Genomic DNA, 27,537 nt, shown 5'->3' with positions numbered 1-27,537 from the left:
CAGGGAGAGGGCCCTTCCACTGAAAATTTATCTGTTCTTTTTGTTGTTGTTGTTTTGTTTTTAGTAATCTCTACACCCAACGTGGGGCTTGAATGTACCACCTCAAGACCAAGAGTCGTCCGCTCAGCTCCTCTGACTAAACCAGCCAGGTGTCTCGGCCCTTCCATTTAGAAGGGGATTCCATACCTTCCAAGATAAGCAGGAACTACTTGCCCTCTATGTGTCTCTCTTTCTCTCTCTCTATTCCTACCTTTAGCTTTGCCTCTGATGCCATTTCTTTTCCTCTGTATTAGTTTGGGTTTTCTGTCTATAAGTCTGCCTGTGGACCTGCCTTATCTCTCATATCTGGCCATGTGCCTCTGTTCTAAGGGAGGATCAACTCTGTCCCACAGGCCACAAAATCCTTCACACTTTTATGAAATAATAATCAAATGCCTATTTTCTTCCAAGATATTATGCTGGGCCAAAGAAAAAGAAACCCGAACCAAAGCCATTAATTCCATAGTCTCAGATGCAAGCAGGATGTTTTACATAAAAGAAACAACCATCCAAAATCAGACTATTCCAATGGATATAACAGATGCTCTATAACCAGTTTGTAATTTCTGTAACAGTCTATACCAGACTAGCCAGACCTAGATTTTACTCTTAGCTACTTCTGGCTGTGCAACAGAATTCTCCAATGTCTCTTTGATGATCTACTTCAAGGCACTTTTATAGCAGCTGAGAGTTTACTTTACCTCAGTCTGAAAGAGGCAGTATCATCCACCCTCTTGCTCTTAGTGAGAGAGATAGGCAGAGAGATGAAGAAAAAGGATGAGATTATCTCCTTCTTTTTAAGGCTTTGTCCCAGAGAGAAGAGGAATTCCTATGAAAAGGACCTAATAATATTTCATATTTATTGAACACCTACTGTGTCCTGGACTGTGCTAAGCATTTTACAGATGTCAACTCATTTAACATGTACAACAATCCTGTAGAGGAGGTGTTCTTATCAAGAAACTGAGGCTAAGTTCGGAGAGTAACATGCTGGAGGTCCCACCATTCCTCAGGAACAGAACCATGGTTCAAATACAATTTTTGACTCAAAAGTCCATGTGATTATGTAGCTCCTGTGGGCTGCACATTAACCTCACATAATTGTTGAGCAGCTCTCCATTTTATGAGCAGGGGAACTGAGGCTTAGAATTTAAGTATTTGACTAAGATGATATAGCTGGAAAATCGTTATTTTGCATTTATACTCAGGCTTATAGAGTACCAATGTACCTCTCAGAGTACTACTTTCTCATCATGCTGTCTCCCGAATTCATTTCAGTCCAGATCTTATGTTCTTATCTCTAACCTACATCCCTGATAGTAGAGTTTATCTTTCTTCCCCACAGTATCAATCACCAAATCGAAAATCATATTTATTGTGATTTTTGAGTATCTAGTATGCGTGAAGTCTGGTGCTCAGAACTGAAAGAGGTAGAAAGATAAGTAGCAACTGGTTCCTACTCTCCGGAGTGAAGGCCTTAATTGGAAAGAAGAGAGAGAAGCTTGTGATAAAGTTAAATGGCTTTTCCAGATAACCACAGAAGGCAAGTCATGAGGCAGGATATGATGAATGGGTGAAAGAATGTTATAGACAATCTGTGCTGTAGGAGTGCAGATGAGGGAGGAGTGGGGAACAGATGTCACTGCTCTGTGCGTAGTACACCTTCATATATCTAAAGCCCATCATTAGGCCCTTTAGGAATCCCTTGGTTAGGATAAATCTTTTCATCTTTCCTTGGGAATATTATTCCCCAGTCCCTTCAAACTTTCCTTGCTTCTTCTCCAGCCATCCCAGGTTTCTTAGATAAGTTGGCATCTAAAACACAACTCAACAATATGAGTAAAGAGTCCTTCCTTTGAGGTCCTGTGTGAGCTGAGCCTTTGCCTCAGACCATGGGACAACTCACAGGCAGTCATGAAAAACCACAGTGGTCCCAATATACTCTTGGTTCTGGTATCTCTCTGTAAGTGAAAATGTATCTGTAGGTATTGTCACATCAATCTTGAGATTGAAGGGCATGACCAGCCATACCCCCGTGCCTGCAGTAGACAAGAATGGGGCAGGAGGGAGAGGAGGAAGCATGGAAAAATTCCCCAGCATTCCCTTGGCACCGAGATTTATCCTTTCCATCCAGGTGGTGCTCAGCTTTGTAGATACATTCTTGGATAGCCTCTTTAAAAGAGAAATACTCTTGACTCCTCTATTACACAATCTCCTCCTTATAAAGGCCTAGGAGTGTGTGTGTCGGGGGGAAGGGTAGTGGGATGTGAGATGACTGCTCCTGACTGAGAAAAGCACCCTTGCTGCTTCCAAGGGTGGAAGCAGCAAAATGCAGGTGGAGAGTCCCGGCATAAACCTCACCCACTTCACCACCACGCCAGGGACTAAGCCCTGGTGAAAAGTTCACAGCTCTGGAAACATATGCACCCATTTTTTTCTTTCTCTCTCTCTCTCTCTTTTTTTAACCCCCTTCTGTCAAACGTCAAACACAAATCTTAGGAGACCAAAAGGTTAGGCCGTCATAAATGCCCTCTATCTCAAATCGAAGGTGACAGAGACAAGAAAAACAGACACGATAACCTTGAGAGGTTTTAGCTCCCGGACAGCTTTCAGGATACATGTTTCACAAGGGGTTGTTCAGAGTTACTTCTATGTCCCTTCCTGTTGTCACCTGATAAGTTCAAGATACCTAGTTTGCTGAAAACAATTCCCTGTGAAGAAACTGCCAACATCTTTGATTCACATTTTCTGTGGATGTTAGAAACTTTCTCAAGAGCCATGAATTCCTTTTTTAGGGTGTATTTAGTCCTGTGATAGAGGACACAGCCACCAGCCCAGGCTGCTCCTTAGGGGCCCTTGACCAGCTAAGCGCATGACTCACTGATCCTGCTGGAGACAAACAGGCAACAAGCAAGACCTACAGTCACATGGAGGTGTGGGAAGAGGACTCCAGTGCTGGATTAGGAGGCAGAAGACCCAGAGCTGTAGCTGGGGATTAGCTATTGTGACTTAAATTTATTTACTTTCTGATACATTATCTATGAATGGTGCTAATAACATTATGACATATCCCCATGGATGTGCGGGGTTAAGATACTTTGTGTGCCAGCGTATCAGGGAAATAGCATATTTCACAAAATAGTTTAATATAGGCCTCCAATTATTCAAAGCAAAGGAGTTTGTAGAGAGGGATGGCCAGAGAATATCAAGAGAGAACAGAGTGATGGTTTCAGGACGGTTACCCACACCCTGAACAATAGTGTCTTTATTTTGATGGCCAAAGATATGAAGTTTGATCTTTCATGAGACACATTATCCCAAACTCAACTTTATATTGTCCACGCTATGCCTATAACCGTTGCTCACTAAAGGTTACATGGGTGGATGAATCGCTGACTTTTTTTAAGGAGCCTCTAGATATTTTCCTCAAAGTGATGACCTGATCAACCATAGCAGGTTATATCTCAGACACCATGGAGGTGACCCCTTCCAAGCATGACAGTAGCGAACTGCCCGGAAGGACACCATCTTGGAAATCATTTCCATCTGAAACTCCTCAAAGCACAAGAGACTCTCATGCTGGTTGTGCGGGTGGTATGCTTTATAGTCCCAGTCCTCTCCCACTTCCGCTCAAGCCCATCTGCACGCCGGTTCAGTGTGTAATCTTGCTGGCTGTAGGATTACTGATGACTGACAGCCATTCCCTGAGAACATCGGGTCCGCCTGTAGCCTGGCTGTGCATGGATGCTTTACAGTGACAGGATTAAGCACTGAAGCTTCTCCAGGGACAGCCCATGTTCAGGATGTGTGTCTGAGATACTGTCAAACACGGCAGCCAGGGGATGGCTACTAGGCACTGATGCCTCCCGTGCATGCAGAGCATCACAGAAACAAAGCACCAAGTTTCACTTGCAGGCTAGCTTCCCTGGGCTCCTGACTTTAGCCTGTCTGGTCAAGAAGGTGTTGGTGGGAGGCAAAGGACCTCGTCTATATCACTTCTTTTATTTTGAGTGGTGTTTCCCCAGTAATTAAATGTATTACAACCTCAAAACCCAGCTGGATCCTTGCAGACATACAACACATTCTCATCTTAGTCCAGAGATTAAACTTCCTGAGCCAAATGTTTGACAGAATGTATGAGGAACAAGGAAGTAGGAAGGTAACCAAATGATTGCAGCCTTGGAACTGTCAAAACACACTAGGGTTTGGTCACTGACAGAGAAGAGTCAGCCCACTGAATTAATCATTGGGATTAGTACATAGTTTTGTACCACTCAACAAGTTATTCTCAGTAACTCTTGACTTTCAGTCCTAAGGCTTACTGAATAATGAATATTAAGGCTTCAAGGAAAAATACAGGTCTTGACTTGATTTTCTCTGCTTATAATTAAAAAAAGAGATTCTCCCATTCCTCTGTTATGATACAGTCACAAATGGAGCTAGACTGGGAGGAAAGATCCCCCAGATCCTTTGTGGATCCCATTAACATGTGTATTTTTTTAATCAACCCAGGAATTTAGAATTAAAAGCGGCTTCCGGGTTTGGGATGAGAGAAGATCTTAATCCCTGTCATTAGCAACCCCTTTCTAATGCCGTCACCTCCCTAACCCTTCCCCTCTGCCCCCCATGGTCTTGCATCCCTGGGGTACTCCCGAAATAAGTAATCCTTTCCCATTTGCCAACTGGGCTCAAAATTCTTCAGGGGGAAAAGACATGGTGCCATCTAAAGGAAAATTCTGATCACTGTTATCAAACCTAAAAATAGGGAATGACAGACGTGGGGGACTGAAGTAATTGGTCTAGTTCAGATGGATCCCGATCACTGTAACTCAGGTCTTTGGTGAAGCCTGGCCCCGTGTGCTCTATCACCTTGCTATTCAGGCGAAACGTGACCTTCTCACTTTTCTTGAGTAAGGATACGGATTGCTTCTGAGAGAGGTTGAGATATGAAACCAGCACACCCTTCCCTCCCCTGTTCTCTTCTTGTCCCTGTCATCTGACTACCCAGCATTGCACTGCTTGCTCTTGGTTATTAATGATCCTCTCTTTCTTTTGGCCTGTTTCCTGAAATCTTTAGCCACCACAGGGGCTGTGTCTCTTCCAGAAATCCTAGTGTTAGTACAGGCCTGTTGCCAATGACTCCCATAGACATAAGGTCATTTAGAATTATACAATGATAGAGATTATTCACTTCTACATTTCAGTTTATAGAATGGGACACAGAGGCCAGAGAGCTGTAATGGATGATCCAAGTATACATGGATAATTGTGGTTGAACAGGGATGAGAATCTAGGTGTTCTAACTCCCAGATCACTGATCATTCTGGTCAGTTAGTTCCCTACCAGCTGCTTTCAATGCTTCTACTCCAAACTCCATGGGTAAATTTCTGCATTCCTCTGTGCACTTGCCTGAGGATCTTACAACTCATTTTTTATCCATCTTGCTCTTTACAGTCTGTGTCTTTCACTGTGTCTTTCCTCCTCCCCCACCCCCTACTATTCCTTGCTGTTGTTCACTCACCTTTAGGAAGACACACAGAATTGGCTGAATAGAAAATACATTCTGCATTCCTTGCCAAAGCAGCCTGAGGGAAGTCATTAAGAAGCAGCTCTTCCTAGTGATGTTTCTAATGTGCTTGCTGTAATTGTGGCTGAAATTTCAATATCAAAGGTTAAAGTACCATGGTTTCCTTTACACTTCCTTTTATTTGCAATTACCTTGGGAGCAGAACACAGCCAAGCAGGAATGCTCAATGCAATTCTTCCCAACCCAGATTACGCTGCATGGTGGTGAACTATCTAAATGTGCTATCTTGGACTCCAGGAGTACAGAAAAGATGGTGATGGACAGACGGAAAGCAGTGGACAGAGAAGATCCCAGAGGAGAAACAAGCTGAGAATGAGGTGGGGTGGACCACACCACTTTGGAGGGAAGGATTTTCCAGCTTCCGTTCATTATTTTAGTAGAGATGGAAGAGAATGGAGGTGAGGTTTGATTCAAGAAAAGAAATAGAAATGGATTAGAGAAATGTGGTTGTGATTAGGCACCTAGGAGGCAGGGTGCACACAAGAGCTCTAATACTTTGGTGCTGGCGTGGAGAGTCCAAGAGAGACTGAAAGCCATAGCGCACAAAACACCGCAGGCTTGGGCATCTGGAGGTGTGGTTTTTACGCTCAAATTACTTACTTGACTTTGAACGTGTGATTTCTCCACTCCAGGCTTCAGCCTCCTTCCCTGCAAAATGAGGCAGTTGGACTTGATTATCTCAAGGTCCTGACTTCTCCTGACTCTACTGAAGCCAACCTTCTCTAACGGTGCATTTCCACTTTGCTGAAAGCACCAGGTGTAACTACCTCATGCCCTTTCCCTTCTCTTGCATGCCTCCTCTCCAAAAAGCAACTTTTTGAGTTTTTTTTATCAAGCAAATCCAAGCATGTTTTGGAAGCCTCATTTTACTGAAGGCACAAAACCCCGGGGGCCTCAACCCATGGTAGAATCTCTTCCCTCATTGCCCCTTCCCATCTACTTCCCAAACTCATCCCCTATCCCTAACGGGTTGAACTCATTTACCTCGTAAATGATAGCAAATCAGGAACCTCCTGCTGCTTATAATGATAACACTTCCTATAATTTGCGTGCTAAAATTCAACTGATTTCAGGTAGCATTTCTTTGAACAGATAGGTGACACCAGGGCTCCATGAGGAGAATAAATTACCACCTCAAGTTCTATGCCATCACAGTTGTGGATTCCAATTGGCTGACATTCAGCCCCAAACAAAAGCACAAAGCCTTGTCTAATGGAGCAATGAAAAAAGATATCTAGGAAATATTAACAAGTTTCTCATGGTAATTTATGCAAATACATGCCATAACTCAGCTGAAGAGGTTCGGCTCGCACCTATGGAAGGGAGCTGCACTAGCCAGGGATTTTATGGAACTGATGCCACCTTATTACATCTCAGAGGTTGTTGGTTTCCATACAAATTACCACCAGAGAGGCCTAGGGTGGCAATTAGTCCTCAGACCATCTGCATCCGAATCACTCCGGGGTGCCTATTAAATGCAGTTTCCTCTGGCTCTATTACAGACCGATTGAATCAAAAGCCCTTAGAGTGGGGCCTGGGAATCCACATTTTATGACCTTCCCCCCAACCCTCCCCCACCCCCAAGTGGTTTTTATGCATCTTTCTGAGCCTGGCCTCCCATGGTCAGTACCATCTACATCTAGGTTATGCACACCATGACCCACTCTCTTACTATGTGAATTGGCTAAGTTACTGCACTGTTCTGAGCCTCAAATTCCTCATCTATAAAATAAGAGGTGGATCCAATTACCTCTTAAGTGTTTCAGACCCTAATTCTTTTTTCAAATGAAGCGTGGGACAATACTGAAGCCCAAACAAAACGTCCATGCAGGTGGCCAGTTGGCAAAATGTCCCCTGTGGACCTTGTAGCTGTGTCTCTCTGGAGTTCTGCAGTCTCCCCGGAACAAAGAAGCCTCCACTGTGCCCCATCTGTCTTTGTCTCCCCAATTTCTTGCCCAAACAGTCTCTTTTTAGCCTGGAAACCAGGCTTCCCCCATTGTTTCTGCCAGAGCATTGTATCTAGACTCAAATGCTTTCTCTTACTGGGGACTTGGGCTTTTGAAAGCAAATCCGTTACACTTTCTGTGTTTTTGTTTGTTTGTTTGTTTTGTTTTGCTTTTCTTTTGAAGATTGGTTATGTTTTGCTTTTCAGTGTCTGTGGCTCCAAGGAAATAATGCTTTATATATTTTATATACTACAATATTCCCAGCACCTAGAATGGCATCTGTCATATAGTAGGCTCTCGATAAATCTCCTTTGAATGAAGAAATTCAAGGACAATTACCTGCTAGAAAAAGGAACAGGAAAGGGGGAACTAGAGGGTGGCAGGGATATATTTTAACAGCTCAATATATTAGCACATAAAGCTAACATTTATTTACAACCAAATATGCTCAAGGTTTTCTACACATATTATCACATTTATTCCTCATACTTCTATGATGCAGGTATTCATATATGCATTTCACTTAAGGAAACTGGGCTCAGATAGGTTACAATGTTTGTCCAAGGCTTCACAGAAGGGCTGGGTTTGTCTGACAATAAAACCCAAGCATTTCCATCTTAGCACTCTGTCTCCCAAGATTAAATCCAGGAAAAATTGTTAAACCAACTAACTGTTTCATCTAAGTTAGTTTCCCCCTCCTTTATTATTACTTCTTTCTTATCTGAAGCTGATTTGTCAGCATTGTTTAAAAAAATGAGAAGCAAGATTAGAGCTTGTTTAGATTGGGGTTCAGCTGTTTCTGCAACTAAGACGCCAATCAGTGACTGCACCCTGAACTTGGGAGAGGATGGATCAAAGCAGAGCCTCCTCTGGTGTAGTTAGGATGAAGTGCCAAGTTCAGGAGACCATCCACTACCACTGTGCAGGAACTGGGGATGATTCTTTAGGAGCTCTTGTATCCAGGTTAGGCATTACCTTCTCTTTATCCTTCTAGACTTTTCCAGGAACCAGTTATTCCAGGAGTGTCCTCTAGGTGTTTCTTCTGGCACCCCTCCTGATTTTTCAGGTTAGATATGCTTTGGACATGAGGGGACATTGCCAGGCAAATGAGAGAATGGTACTCCAGGCAGAGGAATCAGCACTGGCAAAGGCTCCAACTCTAGGAATCCAGTGGAAGCCTGGTGATTTTTTTTTTTTTTCCAGAAAAGGTATTTTTTTTTTTTTTTATTCCAGTAACTGCAAATAGGAAACCAGATTGGGGGGGGCGGGGCAGGCTGGGACAAATAATGGCTCCTTCCTCCCCGGCAGAACGGGGGTAGAAGTGGCCCCTACGCCCTCGGTGGTCAATACAGCCCCCCCCACTCTGCTGCAGCAGCCTAGGGGAAGGACCCCAACTTCCCTGGGACTGGGGTGGTCGGTAACCCAGCCTGCTCTGCCCCGGGCCCCTTCCCCTAAGAGCATCTCGGAGGAGGGGAACGTGGGCAGAACAGGAGGCGGCAATGAGGATGAACATTTGGCGCTGGTCACAGCAGCAATGATGGATGTCTAAGAATGGGAACATTGAACGAAAACAACGCAACTGTCCAGACGCAGTTTGTGAACAGAGGAAAAAAATGGAACCAGAACCTTGGGGGGTGGGGAGGAGCAGAAGGGTGGGAGTGGGCAAGGCTAGCTCCTTGTTATTAGTGCCCCATGTTGGAAAAGGGGAAACTGAGGCCTAGGGTGGAAGCGGATGGGGTTGGGCAGTGGCTCCAGCCCACCTTAGGAGGCCGCCGCAAGGAACCTGGGCCTCCTGGACCTCACCTGGAGAAAGGGGGACTGCATTTCCCTCCCGGCAATAGATTGGGGAGGGGGGAGGTGGGCTGGAGTCCATTTAGAGTAGGGGGCTCAGACCCCTCCTGCCTTCCTTCCTGTGCCCAAAGGGGGCTGTCTGACCTAGAGCAACGACCCGGCAAGGGGGGAGGGAAGGAAAGTGGGTGTGAGCCGCACCTCGTGAGGCATAGGCCGCTTGGGGTGGCATCCTGGGGCCGAGCGCTGACCCCCACTGGCCATGCCTACTGTTGCCGATGCTATGGAGTGGGGCAGATCAGAATGAGAGACGGGGCATGGGCCCCTTTTAAGGCCAGGGGAGCCCTCCCAGGCCCCTTAGTGGGAAGCCAGAGGGAAGAATGGAGAAGGGATTTCCCCCCCCCCCCCCGCCCCGCAAACCAAGAGCCCAGTCAATAACGTCCCCACCACGGAGCAAGGGGACGCAGAAGGGGCAGGGTGCGGCGAGGTGGGCAGTCGGCTTTGTCGGGAAGGGCTAGTGTGCATGTGGATGAGGGCTCGCTGGAAACCAAAGGAAACTGCTCCCTACTCTGGCCTTGGGGCCCGCAGCGGCTGGTGTGCTGTGGAGTGTGGTGGTGAGGGCGCAGGTGGGTGGCGGCGGTGCGTGGGCCTGGGGGGCGGGGGGAGCGGAGGGCGGCGTTCAGTCCCAGAGGGAAACTGCTCCTCGGCGGCGACGGAGCTGGCGGCGCCGTCACTGCTCCTCCTCGGAGGATTCCTGCGAGATGCCCTCTTCTTCCTCCTTCTCCAGTTTTTTGGGTCTGCTCCTTGGTTTCCTCCCTGGAGTTGTGGTAGTTTCCCGGGTCTTGGCAGCACCCTTGGTTCTGCTTCCCTTTGGTCGGAGGTCCGAGGTCTCTTAGGTGTTGGCACTTCGCTGGGTTCCTTCGGGGACAGCTTGCGCGGCCCGCCCCGCCCCTGTTTCTCAGGCCGTCCTTTTCCTGCTTGGAGGCCAAGGGCTGGCTGGACTTCGAGCTCGACTCGCTCATCTTCCCTTCTCTCTGGAGCAGGTGGAGTAGCGATGGCTGGGATGCGCGAGCTCGGCCGCCGGCCTGCGGTGCACGCTCCGGGCTGCCGGGAGCTACGGTGCTGGGCGCTGAGAACCGGCCTGGCTCCGCCGCCGCCGCCTCCGGTGGAAAATGCGGTTGCCTCCTTGGAGCCGCGCCAGCGCCGGAAATAGCCCTGGCTCGAAGTCCCAATTAGAGGAGGGAAGCCTGGTGATTCGATGAGGGAGTTGTAATCCGACACTAAATCTTCCCTGTTAGTTACTCAAAGACTCTTCTCCTTATTTTTTCTCTTTCTCTTTTCCTTCTCTTTTGTCTCCATAAGGCTCACAGAGCAACTCCCTGAGAGAGGATCTCATTGTTCAGTTGGTCCTTATCATTCTTGGTGTGCGGAGCACTTGAGCCAGGCCCTTTGGCAGCCAGATTGCCAGATGAGAGACCAGTTACTCATTCACAGGGTCAGTTTTCCTGAGGCGGGGTGTGGGCATGGCAGGCCTTGGTGCTTGAGCTTCCTCTGCAATATCCCCTCCCCTTGCTCATCTGAAGACTTGGTCATTCAGCACATTCAAAGGCAGGCACATAGATGATAGCCATCCCCGGGCAAAAAGGTACCCAGGGGGACACAAGTGTGTGTGTGGATGGGGGTGGTGACGGAAGGCATAGTTAACAGCAGGAGAAAGATCATCGATCATAATGGGCAAAGCGCACATACAATAAGATGGCCCACTGATGGCTGATCATCGCCTCCCTGTATTTATAATTAGTCAAAGGACCTTCCTCTGTGGTATCAGTTCCCTGAAACTCAAAATCCAGCCACTGTCCCCTTAAATCCTTCTCCCCTCCTCTTTATTTTAGGGCATCAGTCTATGATAAACTCAAAGCCCATCATGTGGCTTGTGGCCCAACTCCTGAGTTTTGTGAGGGAAGAAGGTGTTTATCATTGTAAGAAACACAACTGGGACACAAGCAAACTTGGAGTTGGTGCCTGTAGCTTTTCCTCCACCCAAAGCCTTCTCTGCAGGTCCCTGCTCAGCCCATAGCCTGTCCCCTGTTTGGCCTCCACGGCATCTCCTCTCTCTTGGTTTTGAGCCTGCCTTCCTTTGGTTGCAGTGAAGTCTGGTTTCATCACTTTCTCTCTCCAGTCTTTTCTATAACTGTTCTCTTTGCTCCCACAGGCCCACCACATGGGCTGTCTTTGTTCTTCTCACAAAGGGAGTTGTCAGTATTGAAGGCTCTTTTCAGGAAGGCAGGGAGGAGCTCTTGTTTTTCTAAGTCACAATCAGAAGCATTATTAGCGCTTCTATCCTCTTTGAGGCACACGGCATAAACATAGCTGCATATGAGGTATCACATATTCATGGGCTTAGGATGGAGTGAATGTGTGTCTTGGGGGGTGGTGCAGTTCATCACAGGAGAAAAATGAGACACACACACAAAAAGAAACAACAGAGGGAGAAGAAGCAAAAAAAGAAAAAAGTAGAAGCAAAAGAGAGGAGGAGATTGGCCCATAAGACCCATTCGTAATGGTGCCAGGGGCCTCAAGACTTTAATATCCTATCCCCAGGGTAGCGTTTTCAATGTCAGATCTTTTCAAGACTTCCTTCCGGGGGCGCCTGGGTGGCTCGGTTGGTTGAGCGACTGCCTTCGGCTCAGGTCATGATCCTGGAGTCCCGGGATCGAGTCCCATATCGGGCTCCCTGCTCGGCAGGGAGTCCGCTTCTCCCTCTTCCCTTCCCCTTCTCATGTGCTCTCTCTCTCTCTCTCATTCTCTCTCTCTCAAATAAATAAATAAAATCTTTAAAAAAAAAAAAAAAGACTTCCTTCCACTCAGGAGTTCAGTGGGTGTTTGGGCATTGTCCAGTGTGACATCCAGAGTGACACCCATCAAGTGCCCCTTTGGGGTCTTCTCTGGGCTGATGAAATTGGAGTTGTCAGTATAGAGACAAGCAGCTCCGCAGCGGTGGTGACCAGGGACACCCGCCCCTGGAAGAAAACTCATAGCACACGGTCTCTTCAGGGCGATCTAGCTGGGTGCCAGGCTCCGTGCCCCAAGAGCAGTGATTCAGCCTTCACTTTCCATTTGTCATCCCTGCTTTATGTCTATCCTCCCTAAAGGTGGTCTAGTGTAGAGGACCAAGTCAAATGACCACTCCTTTGCAGGCTAGATGCCAAGTTCATGTGTCACCATCAGGAACCCCCGTTTGGTTTTATCAGCTTTTTCACATCCTGAGCATCTCCAAAACACCCTGTGACAAGCTGACTCTGCTTGACGAGAGCTGGGCTCAGGCACCAGCCATTAGCCCATTTGTGATCCTGGTCCAATGACCACACTCACAAGCCCTGCTAATGGGGAGGTCAATTAAATGATGCCAGCCTCTGCTTTTCTTCCTTATGACACTTGGCGTCGCCAGCAAAATGTGTTTTGCAGATTATTAACAACAACAATTAATGGGGGAGTAATCGACTGTGAAAGGAGGCAAGTTAAGGTGGCAGGGACAATCCAACCGTACATTGTTGGGGCCAGGGCCTCCCAAGGGCGCAGACTACTTCCTGGATGAGCAGTCTGCGTTGAGGAGGAGGAGGAACATCTTGGGTTCCATGGGGCAAAATTTAGGAAATGCTAGCCTGATGGAGGAGTGCACATGGGCCCAAATTGCAACACCTGACAAATTCTCCCTGTTGAATTAACCGCCTGATTCTGAAGAGAAAGTCATTTCCATAATGCACAAAGCCGTAGGTTTGCAGGCTGGCCATTTGAGCTGGAAATGACATTCAACTGTGTGATTTGGTGCCACCTCTCTAATTCCTCCAAAAGATAATTTGCCTGGATTCAGTGATGACATCTAGTAATTTATGATTGGAGATACAGTATTTAGGAGAGTAATTCCTGCTAAAATGCAAAAAACTCATGGGAAGGATAATTCACTGAGCACTGTAAGTCAATAATATGATGAGAACAATAGTAATAGCAACCAACGTTTATCAAGACACTGTCATCATCATCATCATCACCACCATCATCACCATCATCACCACCACCATCATCACCACCATCACCACAATCATCATCATCATCACCACCACCATCACCACCATCACCATAATCATCACCATCATCACCACCACCATCATCACCATCATCGCCACCACCATCACCATCATCGCCACTACCATCACCATCATCACCACCACCATCATCACCATCATCGTAATCACCATGATCATCACCACCATCACCACCATCATCACCATCACCACCACCATCACCATCATCATCACCATCATCGCCACCACCGTCACCACCATCATCTACACCATCAACACCATCATTATCACCATCATCACCACCACCACCACCATCGTCACCATCACCACCACGATTATCTCCGTCACCACCACCATTACCAAGTAGATAACATGTATCAAGACATACTTGTTCCTGACACTGTTTTAAGCACATTCTGTGTGATACTCCTTTAATCTTAATTACAACATTATGAAGTAGGTGCTACTATCACCTGCTTTGTGTAGACCAGGAAACCACAGTGGAGTATCTAAGTAAGTTGGCTGAGGCTACTAATTAGCAAATATCGGCACCAGAATGCCCAACTAGCAAGCTCTTCTAAACTGTCCAGGATCTGTGCCACTGACTACTACACTGCTGGGATAGAGCAAACAGACGGGTCTTAATGTAAGGCTTGGGGCTGTGCGACTTTGGGCCTGTCTATGGCTGATTCCATATCTATGACATGGGAATACAAGTACAAACAGAGTTAAGAGGACCAGAACTAGGTGAGACAAGAGAGATGCCTAGGTGCAAAATTTAAGGAGGTGCACCCCCTCAGGGTGGTATGTGAGTCTGCCTTGCATTCATGACCTTCAGGAGCCAGGGCCTCCTTACATTGTGTGTCCAAGCAAGTAGGCACCTCATTCACTTCCTCCTAGTCTTGGCCCTAGTAATGAAGATTAAACTAAATAAGAGATTCTATTGAAGTGACTGGCATATATTAGGCTATTAAATACAAATTTCCTTCTTTTTCTTGAGACTATATTGTGAGATCATTCCTGGAGAGTGCAATTGATTCCAAGAGAGGGAGGAGATCCCAAAGACCTGGGCCTTTGGTTGGGGCATGAGCAGCAAGAAAGGAAATGGGGAAGGCCCTTGTGGCAAACTTCACGTCCACTGAAGGTCTCACTTCACAGGAGAAGAAAACAAATATATCCACTGTCGCAAAGAGGCTGGCATGTCCCAGCCTCCCAGACACTGTAACTTTGGGTCATGAGTGTGCTGTTCATGTTGTCTCAGCCTGTCTGCCACAGTACCTGCTCTCCACAGGCACGCCTGTGCCCCGTCAGCAGGGAGGTCCCTACCACGGGGTCATTTTATATAAGCAAATTACGCTTTGCAATAGCAGGATATTGTGGCTGAAGAGGACTTTCTAGACCTTGTCCTCAAATCTCATTTTAAAGATGTTGCACCACGGCCCAGGGAGGAGGAATGATTTACCTTCAGTCTATGGGTTAGTACAACTTACAAATAGAGCTGGGTCTTCTGAATCCATTGCTACTCGGGGCTACTGTCCTGATTTTATGTAGCCTTCTGCACTGTGCATGAGATGTGCCACCAGTGAGTCCAGCAGTGGACATGGCAGGACCCGGATCTTGCTTTACTCTAAACAACCTAGTCTTTCCCTTCTAGAGAAAACTATTTTTAGAAAGATTGAGAAGGACTCCCCCTTCCCTGTCCAGAAATTACAAATTAACATGTTAGTAACCTTCTTGAAAGATGAAGTTATAGCTATTCCGCTATTCCACACCTCTTTGCTTAGGCAGGGGAGGGAATAACTAAACTCTGTGTGTGGTGGGGGGGTGGGGGTGGAGAGAGGTGAGGGAGGATTTGGTGCCAGCAGGTAACAAAACAATTTCTCTTTCTGTTACAGCTAATTGCAACATTTTCCATCTAAGCACCCAGGGCAGTGCTCCTGCACAACATGTCCTGTTTCTGAGCCTTGCCGCCCTATCCTGCCATCTTGGATTCCCAGCACTACAGCCCTAGAGGGAGAGCTGGGCTAATCTCAACCATATGGATGTTGCCACCACAGCATGACAGTTATGCTTTAAGGGACTATTGCTTTATGCATCTTTCCCGCCTTCCCCATCTTCCTAATGATGAGAAAGTCGCAGGCTAGTTCTGTTCTCTTTTCCCTCTGGTCACAAAGTGACTCCTTCTAGGAGTCTGGTTCCTTGCTAATTACTGAAGTCTAATCTGCTGGAGCCCCTAGCTTTGCGGATGTTCTGATTCTCTGAGACCTGGAGCTGAGTATTTAGCTGGGTATTTAGAATAACGTCCCCCTGGGGCCCCACCCTTTGGGAAAGAATCAAAGCCATTGATCAATCACCAAATGCTTCTGAAAGAAAGGCTGGCGAAATACTATTGTCCCTCTCAGATAACTACTTCTCCTTGGTCACAATTACTCAGATCATCCAGACAGAAATAACTGGGAGGAAATTTGCAATATCCAAATATCCAAATATCACTCTTTGTAGCCTTGAATTATTTTAGAAACTGGAAAATTGCCTATGCATCACTCACCCTAGCATGTTCAATGCTTGATCCTGTGTGCATGTATGTGTGCACACATGATGTGGAATAATTATTTAGCTCTATTTGGCCTTCATAATATAAAAATCACTCTATCAACATTATTTAAACCACACAGTAATCAAGTGTTATTAGTTATTTCTATGATCTACATTTGTCAGTTTAAAAAATGACTTGTCCAAGGTCATATAGCTAATATGAAGCAGAGATGGGATTCTGTCAGGTGTACTGATTTCACATTTAGTGGTTGTTCAGTGATACTAGACTTGCTTTCAGAAACTTCCCCAACATATATCAGTGTCCTGCTACTCAAAGTGTGGTCCACAGACCAGCAGCATGAGCATCTCCTGGGAGCTTGCTTCCAATGCAGAATTTCAGCCCTCATCCCAGACCTATTAGATCAGAATCTGTATTTTAACAAGACCCCTCCCCCACCGCCTCAGGCAATTCCTATGCACATTGAATGAAGAGAAGCAGTGCTGCCCAATAAAAACATAGAATGTATTACACATGTAATATTAAGTTTTCTGATGGACATGAAAAGGGTAAAAAAAAAAAACAAGTATAATTCATTCATTTTGATTTCCATAATACATTTTAACCCTAAATATTAAGCATGTTATTTCAACATGTGTCAATATAAAAAATTATTAAGAGAAATCTACATTTATTTTGTACTAAGCCTTTGAAGTCTGGTGTGTATTTTACACTCCATATCTCAGTTAAGACCGGGCACATTTCAAGGACTCAACAGGCACGTGTGGTGAGTGAGAGCCGTATTGGATGGTGCAGATACAGAGCAGTGGTCGAATAATGGTTCTCATTAGAGTCAGAATCACGTGGAGGGCTGTTAAAACACAAATGGCTGAGCGCCCACCTCCGGAGTTCCTGATTCAATAGATCTGTGTTTATATTTCCAACAAATTCCCAGGTCATGCTGATGCAGTTGGGTCTCAGGACCACACTATGAGAATTGCTGCCCCAACTTAGAAATCATCAGGTTCTGTACTAAAAGGAGAAAACTAAGGAGGACTCAGGAAAGTGGGAGGAAAAAAAAAAAATCACAACCAGAAAAAAGAATATAGACTTCTTGACCTGCCTGGTGACATAGGGTAGGATGATCTTTGCGCCCGGACATCAGTTGTCCACATTAAGGCAAATCGGTATGCAGATTTGACTCCATATGTACCTTGTGTACAAAGAATGTGTGCCTGCATCTAGACCCACTAACTGCAGTGTTCATTGTTATACTAAAGAGTCACTTCAGAGGGTGTAGCCAGACATCTCTGAGCCAGTCCTGATCTCCATTCCACCTCCCTCCTGTCCCACTGAGAAGCTCCCTGGCAGGTCTCCCTGCTTCTGGGCTTGTCTCACCCCCAGCTTATTCTGCACACTGGAGCCAGGAAGACCTTGGATGCACTTCATGGCACTCTTTGCCCACTCTGAAGTCCCAGATGACACCGCCCTCCCTTCAGCACCATGCTCCGGCTGGCCTCTTCCTCCTACCTGAACAAGAAACGAAATGCTCTTTTTTGACTCCGGGACTTCACTCACTCGGATAGTCCCTCTGCTTGGAATTCTTTTGCTACTCTGATTCTCTGAGCTGGCCACTGCTCCCTTCAGGTCTCGGCTTAAATGCACGTCCTCTGAGAAGCTGATTAGACCACCCCCTGGAAAGTAGCTTTCCGGTCCTCTAGGCTTCTCCATAGCACCAGATCATTTTCTTTACCCCACTTAACACGATTGGTTATTTTGTTATTCTATGGTTATTTGTGCATTTGCTGCTCCATATTGCTCCCCCCAAAAGTCTATAAGCAACAAGAGGAAAGAGACCTCATATGTATTTGGTTCATTTCTGTAAGTCATTATAACTTAGCACTGTGCCCCGCACAGTGGTGGACCCTTACCTAGCTGTTGGTTTGATGGATAACTCTGTCATGTTAATAAATTACAAGGACACTGACAAGAGAAGAGATGATCCGGAATATGTTTTTAATTGTTCAAGGCCATTGGGTGATGGCAGCAGAGGAAGGGAGCTACTGTTTTTCCCAACAAGATTAACACTAATATAACCATATTGACAATTTCAGAAATGGTCCAAAACAGACAAATGGACCAGGCCAGACCGGCTGGGTTATGAAAATCACCATCAGGAAGAAAATGTGTCAGTTATTCACAGCAAAATATTTGCCAGCAGTGGCAGTCAGGTGGCATAGAAAAGACAATTGCCACTTTCTTTATTTGAGCAACAGGTAGAGCCTGATAGCCATTTTAAATTAAACTGAATCCAGCATGCTTGCTTACTGTAGAATTTTATTTTTAGGCTTTCGTTACCATCTTTGGGATGTATCCGGTTTCCTTTTATATTCAGACCATCGCTATTGATTCCGGTATCTTTGTTCCTTCCCGGTCTGGGTGCAGACAATATACAATCTCGGGAAGGAGTGATTGCCTCCCGCCCGGAGGGGCGTTGCCCGAGAAATCCCTGGGGCAGCTCGGCGAGGTCTCCCCTTTCACCGTTGCTCATCCAGCCCGGGCTGCGGAGCAGCGGTGGGGGGGCCTCCCTGCCCGCCGCAGAGGTTCTAATAAATCAGGCAGAATCCCGCAGAGGGGCCCCACCAAGTCAGGCATTTAGACTAGAGCAGACCAGAACCAGAGCTAACCCATTCTTCATCTTGCCTGGCGTTTCTTTCTCTTGGAGGGGCCTTTGTGTGCCCCGACTGAAACGGAGTCCCCGAGCCCGGCTATTGTGAGCCTCTGAGCTGGCTGGCGGGGGTGCAGGGGTGGGGTGGGTGGGGGGTTAGGGAGGGGGTTGGAGGAGGGGGGGCGCACATGATCTTATGCCTTTTCTCCCTCCTTTTCATTATCATTAATAATGAAATATTGAGACCAGGCTGCTAATGAGCCTAAACTCCCTCCTGTTAGTTTATTTTTTGCCTTCGGACTGTCACTTCAGAGTAAATTACTTCTCCCTGCATCTTGTTCCAGTAATATTACACCAGCAGGACCCTCCCCCCTTCCACCTCCGGTCTCATTTCAGGGTTATTCCGTTTCTCTCACCGCAGTTTACTAAGCCAGGGAGGTGGCCCCATCGATCATACTTAAACCCGCGCACCGGGTCCCCCCCTGCAATGGAGACATCATTCTTGTGGCTCTGGATCGAGTCAGGTTTTAAATACTTACACAATACACGTAGATATAACCTATAAATAAGTAAGTAAATAAATAATATATACCCATCTCTGTGTACTGTTTCTTGCATTCTACGGAGAAAGATTTAGAGAATGAGAGGCAGAACGAGACCTGTTTGGGAAGGAGGGGGCCAGAGAAGCAGATGAGCGGCGGTCCCCGCCATCCGCCGCCACAACCTTCTGCTTGGCTCTGGCTTCTGTTCCTTTCATGGCACGCTGAGCATTTCCTTGTCAAGTGGGAGATGTCAGGATGTGAAAACAACCAACATTAAGTAGATATTCTGTGCCAGCACAACAGCAAGTGTCTCAAGTATGCTTTTGTCTCCTGTTCAAAGACGCTAAACTGGTCTTGCAACAGCCACCATCTCTTCATGTCTGCTTTGCGACTGGGGACTTAGAAAGGCCGGGAAGCCAGAATATGGTTTTCTCTCCCTTTCACTTCCTCCCTGGTTCCTCTCTCCCTTCCTTGAATTCATGCTGGTTAAAAACAAAGGCCCTCAAGCCTCAGTGACATCGCAGCTCTGCCGTTTACTAACATGATCTTGGAAAACCGACCTCTGCATGTCTGTCCTTGCCTACCAAGTGGTGACAATAATACCATCTGCTTCATAATGTTTTGAGGACTGCATGAATTAATACATGCAATGTGCTTAGTACAATGCCTACGCACACTTTAAAAGCACTCAATCCATCTTTTTTGTTCCTCTTCCTCTTTTTTTTTTTGATCACCTTCTTGCCTTCATTTCTCTTTCTTTCTTGCTTTCTTTCTTTCTTTCTTTCTTTCTTTCTTTCTTTCTTTCTTTCTTTTTTTTTCCTTCCTTCCTTCCTTCCTTCCTTCCTTCCTTCCTTCCTTCCTTTCCTTTTCTTCTTTCACCACTGGTAAATCTGGCCTCAGAGAATTAGTTTTACTCATCAGTCACCCATCTGTTGTATACAGAACTGAACATAGTTCCACTGTCGTGGCTGGTAGTCACAGGTAGTCCTAGGTAGAACCATTGGAACCTAAAGCAAAAGGAAAACTCAGAAATATGTTCCTGTCTTTATTGACATTTTTGATATCCTGGACTTTGTTTTTGCTTTAATTTTGATTTTTGAAAATGGTACATTAAAATACCATTTATCTTGTTTAGTGAGCTTTTGGGCAGCACTTTAATTTGTGCTTTAGGCAAGTGCATCATGGGCTTCACTTGTCTTGCCTTAGCCTCAGCTCTGGTTGTCTTTTATCCCCCTATCTTCTCTCTTAGGCTACATGTGGACCCTCGTACCAACACATCCCTTCTCTACAAATGGCCACCCACCTAGTATTGGTCATTGCAGAGGAAGGGAAGGGAGAACCGTTTTTCCCCAGAAGGGAAAATCTCTTTGGACTCAGCATGAAACAAAGGCAGGCAGAGAAACACAGTCGAGATCTATGTGACCTCGAGGTTAGGCCTTCAAATCTCCCCAGCTGATCCATGAAATCTTGTCTTGCCTCCCTTGATAGGACGTGAATAGGGGCCAGACTGGAGGTGGGGTTATTTATGAACCTGACACGCTGGGTGCAAGATGGTGCAGCTGGAAGGGTCAGACAGTAGAATCCAAATGGCATAGCTTTTCCTTTCTCATTTCCATCCAAGTGGGTAAGAATCAGCCCCTGGGATTAAGCATTTTTATGGGGGTCTGCTGCTGTGCTCCATGACAAAGTAGAAGCTGCACAGAATTTATCCCTTGCAGTTCTTTTGATTTAAGAATAAAAGGGCAGCTGTTGGGCATATGAGAGGTGGACTGGGCAAGCTTCTAAACTCCCTTGCTAATAGAACCACGTACCACAGGGCTGAACCCACTTCCTTTGAGTATTCAGGATACTGTTTGAAAATTATGCAAAACTTTTTGAAGCTTTGAGGTTCTGGGGGAGGCTCAGCTCCTTCAAATATGCCCTAGAAAAAGTTACTCTCTACTAAATGCTCAGACAATTCTATCTCTTCCAATCCCACACAAATCTTCTACCTAACCTTGCGCTAACCAGGAAATATGCAGGCTTGGGATCATACACATTTTTAGACAAATCTGATACACTTTAACCTGATGCAAGTCTTTTTTTTTTTTCTTTAATTAGGTTCTGGCTTGAAGCAAAGTGTCAGTAATGCCTTTGTTCCAATTTGTTCTTTTCATATTCGCAAATATGCCTGAAGCGTATATCAGCATTTCAGAATTGGGAGCATTGAGCCATTTACCTTTGTGAATATGTTTCAAAATCCATCCTGGTCCTGAAATCTCCAGAAGAGTGCTTATCAGTGCTCAAACATGAACAGTGCTCAAACATGAACAGTGCTCAAACATGATCAGTGCTCAAACATGATCAGTGCTCAAACATGAACAGTGCTCAGACATGATCAGTGCTCAGACATGAACAGTGCTCAGACATGATCAGTGCTCAGACATGAACAGTGCTCAGACATGATCAGTGCTCAGACATGAACAGTGCTCAGACATGATCAGTGCTCAGACATGAACAGTGCTCAGACATGAACAGTGCTCAAACTTGAGCATCCGTCGGAACCACCAGGAGGGCTTCCGAAAATTGCTGGACTCCACCCACAGAACATCTTCTGTAGATCTGTTGTGGGACCCAAGAATTCGCCTTTATGACATGTTCCCAGGTAATGTTGATGCTGCTTGTTTGGAAACCATGCTTTGAAGACCACTGGTATAGACTTTATTATTATTATTATTATTTTACTTATTGGTGTAGACTTCAGTTGTTTATTGAGTCACAGTTTCAAGTTAGTGCTTTTACTGTTCAGTTGAACTATCCTACAAATTCAGTGTAGAGAGGACTGTCTCTCCCTTTATTATCAATCCGGGGAGGCTATATTCTTACTTATACAAGTTCCTTTTTGGTGTTTTTTCTTGTGTTGCCTCATCCTTCTCTAGCTTCTTAGAGGCTTTTCCATTCAGCTAGTGGGCAGGGAGGGACAGTAGGGGGGAAGCGCATTGCTTCTGAACCACTTTGGCCCAGGAGTGGCTCCTATCACTGGAAGGATGGAGGAGAATGTAGTCCAGCAATGTGCCCGAGAAGAAAAAGGAATGTATTTCAGCGAATTGATAGCTCTCTCAGCTACACCCCTCAAGAATATCTGGGTGTTCCATTTTGTTTTATGTATATCAGTCAATGGTCTCAGTTTTCCACCTTACGACAACTGTATCAAACACTGGTAGTTATGCCCTATGTTCCTTTGGTAGTTATTTGTCAACTTGATATAACCCATCCCTTCCTCCTAGAGAGAAAGTGTTCCCTCTGTGTGTAGTGGGGTTTGAGGAAGGTTGCCACCAGGTAGGTGAACATGCTGATTCTTCTTTAGAGACCTGTGATTCCCTTCTGAGACAAAAAAAAAAAAAAAAAAAAAAAAAAATTTTGACAATCTCCCTTCTACTTTAGATGCCCCATCTTTCTCATACTCTTTTGTTAGTGGAGAGAGAACAGGGGCAGATAGGGAGCGGAAGGAAGAAAAGAGTGAAACTTTCCATGTTTCTTTCTACCCACCTGACTCCTTCTGCATTTCAAATGCATATGGTCTGTGTGGGAACATGAGAATGAACATCTGACCAGACATCAATTTTTGTTGCAATCAGGATTCTGACAAATTGAATGATGTATAACTCTGTATGTAGGCAGAGATCCTTAAAGTAGCCTGGAAATCATTACTTGCATGCAGACATATCATTATATATGACGAAATAATGTCATTGTGTGTTGAGTAAGGTTAAAAAGAAGTCTCTCACATTGAAATCAGTTTCTCTCCCACCCTCCCAGAGCTTATAGGGAGGGAATGAATTGCTGTGAAGTCAATTCTGGTTGCTGGAAACTCTGTCCACGTACTTATTTATACACTTCTCCTTGTTCCTTCCAGGGGTGTCTATTTTCTATATAAAAAGCCTAACTCATTGGAAGTAGCTCCTCTATAGAGCTTTCATATCCCAAAGAGAGCCTGAGGACAGGAAGCTGGTGTACTAAAATCACTTCAGAGTAACAACAAATTATTAAATGTATATATATATATATATATGATATATGTATTATATATATCCTTATACTTTTAATAGCAACATTGCATACATTTTCTCCTTTAGCCCTATTTAGAATCTTATAAAAAATATATAGGTTGGGTACTACACACCCCCAATTTACAGATGGGAAAAGTGATATGCAAAGGGGTCGAGTGACTTGCCTAAGGTCACCAAATGAACTTGGAGAGGGAACCAGGTCTAGCACTGAGACATCTATGCTTAATAGAATACTGGACTCAGACACATGTGAATATAACACCTGCCCCTAATGTTAGTGACCCCTTCTCCATTTCCTTCCCATTATCTACCCAATTAAGAGTGGCATGTGGCATCCATGAAGTTATTCTTTATATAACTTATAATGAAATTTCGGCCAAATGAATCCTTTTGATGATGTACATTCTCAATATGTTCAGCCATTTGCTCCAGGAAATTCTAACATAATACAAACACATTTTAGACATCAAATTATTTATCTGCAAAGAAAGTGACAAGGTCCGAACATTATAGGCATAGCTTCAGCAAGCAAATGATCAAGCACTTGCTATCAGCCTCTCTGTATTTTGAAGAAAGAAGCCCCCAATCCTCCTGTATGTTTCTGTCTTCTCCCCAGCCAACTTCCTTCCCAGGAAATAAGTATCCAGGTAAGTCCAACTCAGATTTATCATAGGAGCTTATAATGGCTTCAGTGACCTAGCGCCTTGGTAACATTTTATTTTTCCAAAAATACCTTATAACCATGATTGATAGGACCCATTCCACCATTTTAAAAGCCAAGTTCCAACTACCCTTCCTACCCAGAGTGCTCTGCCTTACCCAAAACCCAGAGATATCGCTAAATGCGATGTCCTCATGCAAACTGAATCTACGTTCCAAGAAAAAGTACTTATTAATATATCTTCATAACCTAGCAGATGAAGCACAGATAAAATGACCTAAAGAAAAACAAAAGCAAAAGCAAAGCATTTCTGTATTCCCTTCGTTTCCCCTAGAGCACCTTTTCTATCTGTTTTTGCAAAACTCTTCCTCAAATTGTTTTTGTATTTTAACCAAATGGTAGCTGATCAGAGGCATTGGGGAGCATGTCATGGCATTTCCCATGAATTCCCCTTTCTCCAGCTTGGCTTTAAATACCCTCGTGGCACTGACTAACAATTTGGGCTTCATCCAGAGCACTGAGCCTTGCCGGCATTATGATTACATTTTTTGCGTAGTCCATGTTGCTACATTAAACTCCAGATGCTTTCTCACAAGTCACTAAATTAACATCACATACATTTTTGGCCCATTAACGTTACACTAAGATCACAGTAGGATTATCACCCAGAAAGGTGATTGTGCGCATGTCTTCTGCGCTCATCATTTCCTTCAGCATTCACTTCTCTACAATTAGGTCAGGGAAAATGAGGGTAGAGACCTAACGAGGACCCCATGACTAAAACATCACAGGAAACTGTGTCCCTGTCAAGAGAAAAAAACTCTCCACCCTCTGTCTGTCAGCAGACTGACATGTTTTATGAAGTGCAAGGGACAGCCTTTAATGTAAGTACTGGCAAAATTACTGTGGGACAGCTTTTTTAGAAAACTAATATACTTTATGACATGAAATATATTAAAACGTCAGTGTTTTAACCAATGTTTATAAAAATATATTACAGTCATTTATTGAGTTTGTAAAGCATGTTATGAACTAACAAGATAAAAGATGTTTTGCAAATAAAGTCGCTATTATTTAGAATGTGCATCTGCTGCTTGAGTTTACGGAGTACAGAGAGGTGGCCCATTTGACCCCTTTTAAACAAAATAGCACTTCATTTTGGGAGATAAATAAATTGCTCTCAACAGTCGTCAGCCCTCATTGAAGCAAGCTCATTTATGCTTCTGCACAAGTGCTTTTCGTGCCAAGTCCTGTATGCCTTGCAATATTTTGGTATCTTTTTGAGAAATGGGGTCACAAATCCAGCACTGCAATTGACTGTCACACCACAATTACCTCCATACTTAACTGTAGACCCTCATTAGACTCGGCTCCATGAAACGGGAAAGGTGCATTGTTTTCTGTTGTGTGCCCACTGCCCGGCTCAGGACAAGACACAGAGTAGGCAATCGATACATGTTTGTTGAATAGAGAAAGGAGGTAATGAATGAATGGAGCTTAACCCAGGTCCGTTGATCTATCCTGTAATCGCAAACTTGAATGAGTTGGCTAGAGAGAGTATATCTGTTTTAAAGAATGGCTCTACCAGTTGTGTTGGTCTTAACAAATCAGACATTTTTAATTAGCAATTATTAACTGGAGATGCGCAGTTTCAGATAGTTAGGCTTATTTGCAAAGGGCATCTTTGCTGAGACGAGAGCCCTGAATTCAGGCTTTGATCCTAGATTTTCCCTTTTAGGGGAGAGGAAATTACTGAGTGAAAAGACCTTCATGTTGTACAGCTCAGGGGAGGGGATCCATGTGGCTAATTGGTCTTCATATGTTGATAGCTTTTCCCCTAAAAATTCTCAATATTCCTTTATGCAAAACTGTCACAAAGAGGGGAAAATCCTGGGTGAGAGATGTATCATGTTTTATCTCTTAAAGCACCTGTTTAATTTCACTCACCACCAGGCTACTGTCCTTCTCTTTGTGTTCTCAGGTTCTTCAAACTTCTGGAAACCACAGGTCCCTCCCCGAGCGCCATGCAACTTCAGTCATAAGATGGGGTGAGACGTGATTTAAGCCTGCAAGATATTTTACTTTGCGGAGTGTGCTCAGTTCAAGAGGGGTTGGAAATGGCTTTCAAGGGGCGCCTGGGTGGCTCTGTCATTGGGTGTCTGACTTCAGCTCAGGTCATGATTCTGGGGTCCTAAGATCAAGACCCGCACTGGGCTCCCTGCTCAGTGTGGAGCCTGCTTCTCCTTTGGCCCCTCCCCCCAGATCATGCTCCTGCACACTCTCTCTCTCAAAATAAATAAATAAAATCTTAAAAAAAAGAAAAAGGAAATGGCTTTCAAGGAGCAGAAGCAGCAAGCAGCCATATGGGGGTATTAAAACTCAACCCAGGCTTAATGTGGCTGTAGCCTTTTACATGGTCCAAATTCCAGTTCATCTGAAAACACATTCATATTTTAGAAAATCTGAAAGTTAGAGAAAAATTATAAACAAAGGGAATGATGACACAAAATAACCCCACCCCTGAGATTTAGCCACTGTTTACATTTTATATTTCTTTCCATTATATATATATAACATAATGCACATACATTACATATACACCCATATGTACATATCTGTGTAAATACTTTATGCACTTTCTTTCCTACCTCTTTCACTGAGGTAATAGCAAAGATTGGACTGACGTTAAAATACATTTATCCAGTGATACAAATGTCACCATTGTGATCTTAGAGTGAAATCACAATAAAATGCCACAGATTGAAGGAGCTTAGAAATCATTTATTCAGGGGCACCTGGGTGGCTCAGTCGGTTGAGCATCAGACTCTTGGTTTCAGCTCAGGTCATGATCTCATGGGTTGTGAGATCGAGCCCTGCCTCATCGGGATCTGCTCTCAGCTGGGAGGCTACTTGAAGATTCTCTCCCTCTACCCCCCCGCCCCACTCTCCCTCTCTCAAATAAATAAATAAATCTTGTAAAAAAAGAAATCATTTATTCAAACCTCACTTCTCTTTCCCACTCCAAGATTAGGAACAGAATCTCTATGCCACCATCATAGGCCCCTCTCTTCCTTCACACGGTCCTCCTCTACACACAACAGGACAGAAGTGTGGGGCAGGAGGAAAGCATGGGTCTTAGAGTCAGACTGACCGTTCAAATCCTGACGCTCACTTACTGGCTTTGCTCTACTGAGCAATATACCCAACCTCTGCACATGACTGCTTCTTCCGCCCTCCAACGGAGATAACAAGAGTGCCTATCTCATATGACTGTTGTGTGAATTAAATGAGCAAATACGTAAAAAGCCCTCAGAACAGAGCCTGGTGGTTAATAGGTCCTCAGTAAATGTGAGCTATTATTGTTACTACTGCCCGTACAGTCTGTGTCTAGCAGAAAATACATTTACAAGTCCATCGTCATCTTGAATTCCATTGATAGCCTCTCAAAAGACTGAATGTCATGATCAACAAAGTGATTTTTCAACCAATCAGTGGATCAGGAAAAAAAAAAGTGTATAGAATATATGACTGGACTAGGTCTTATAGGATTATAAAAGAAATATACACTATGGCCTACAAATTTCACTGTAGAAACAAGAAATGAAGGAATCTTGATAAATAAGACTGTATCTAATTATGTGT

General features: G+C 44.8%; 1 pseudogene; it reads right to left on the bottom strand.

Moving 5' to 3' along the window:
• Window positions 1-10,090: 10,090 nt before the first annotated feature.
• On the bottom strand, window positions 10,091-10,382 carry LOC113933619 (annotated as a pseudogene).
• Between the last annotated feature and the right edge of the window lie 17,155 nt (window positions 10,383-27,537).

The sequence above is a fragment of the Zalophus californianus genome, chromosome 10 (assembly GCF_009762305.2).
Source record: "Zalophus californianus isolate mZalCal1 chromosome 10, mZalCal1.pri.v2, whole genome shotgun sequence".
NCBI lineage: Eukaryota > Metazoa > Chordata > Mammalia > Carnivora > Otariidae > Zalophus > Zalophus californianus.
This window is presented reverse-complemented; position numbering and strand designations above follow the sequence as displayed.